The sequence below is a fragment of the Brassica oleracea genome, unplaced genomic scaffold (assembly GCF_000695525.1).
Source record: "Brassica oleracea var. oleracea cultivar TO1000 unplaced genomic scaffold, BOL UnpScaffold03347, whole genome shotgun sequence".
Lineage (NCBI taxonomy): Eukaryota > Viridiplantae > Streptophyta > Magnoliopsida > Brassicales > Brassicaceae > Brassica > Brassica oleracea.
Genome location: NW_013619872.1, coordinates 1 through 1225, shown reverse-complemented (window position 1 = coordinate 1225; position 1225 = coordinate 1). Strand labels below are relative to the sequence as shown.

General features: G+C 34.9%; 2 long non-coding RNA genes across 2 annotated transcripts; one reads left to right on the top strand and one right to left on the bottom strand.

The window, feature by feature from the left end:
• Positions 1-6: 6 nt before the first annotated feature.
• LOC106321852 lies at positions 7-420 on the top strand. The gene is made up of 2 exons (XR_001266144.1): positions 7-130; positions 193-420. It is a non-coding gene; the product is annotated as an uncharacterized LOC106321852 (long non-coding RNA).
• On the bottom strand, positions 183-1202 carry LOC106321853. Its single transcript, XR_001266145.1, has 2 exons — positions 1144-1202; positions 183-1087 (listed from the first exon to the last, which is right to left on the bottom strand). It is a non-coding gene; the product is annotated as an uncharacterized LOC106321853 (long non-coding RNA).
• Between the last annotated feature and the right edge of the window lie 23 nt (positions 1203-1225).

Sequence of the window (1225 nt, the reverse complement as noted above, 5' to 3'; positions counted from 1 at the left end):
CGACCAACAACTTCAAAATACTACAAATCATATGTGACTCTTTACTGTACCACATGTACTATATATAGCGACACAGAGACTGTTCAAATTTTAAAAACCGATCCAAGATTTTGGCACTGGAAGGAACATGGTAAGCATGAGGCATATGACTACATGTAATTAAAAACTAATTAATTTGATTATTTTTTTCAGGTTTGGGCTTTAGGAGGTCTGAGGAGATTGCAAGTGTAGCACACTTTCTGCGACAGGTAGTACATCTCTTTGAATTAGTTGAGTCTCACATAATTATATATTTTTGAAGGTATGTGAGACTTATGTAGTTTAAATGTCTGAGAAACTTTTTACTTGTGTTATCCACCAACCCTTCGTGGTCACTATGGTCCGTTCCTGTAATTTTATAATTTAATTTCGGTTGTTGTATGAGTGTCCTACATTTTGCATTCTGCATCATGTCTTTACAGTTCTGGATTCTGCACTCAGCATTCTGATGTTTGCATTATGCATCATGTCTTTAGTGTTCTGCATTCTGCACCATGTCTTTACAATTCTGGATTCTACACTATGCATTCTGATGTTTGCATTCTGCATCACGTATTTACAGTTCTGGATTCTGCATCATGTCCTTACAGTTCTGCATTCTGATGTTTGCATTCTTCATCATGTCTTTACAGTTCTGCATTCAGCATATGTCCTCAAATTCTGCATCATGTATCATGTCTTTGCAATCTTATAGTTAAACTTGTATGTTTGAGAAATTATGTCATTCTGCGTCATAGTTTATATATACTTAAGATTACTGTAACATGTTATCTAAGTGCTATTTACATGAATTCTTAAGGTACGCTGAACAAAATATAGATTTGTTGTGGTACTAGTGTTTATCCTTAGTCTCTTAGTCGTAAAGAGATGATGGTTTTGGAAATCTATTGAACTATTGGTGTAATTATTTAGCATGTGCAACAGATCTTTCTTGATTTCTCTATTATGTTTTTTTAATACTATATCTATGATTGATGTAAAAAGAAGGTAAGAATTAGCAGCCGAACTCAAATGTTGACGTCTCTTTTGTTGGTATGCATCATATGTGCTCTAAGAGCATGATTAATGGGGGTTCTTAGGGGTGAATTACGCTAAGAACCCCACCCCTAAGAACCCCCATTAATCATGGTGTAATCTTCTAGGTTTGTAGGTAGGCTATATTCAATGCCTGAAATTTTATTTCGGT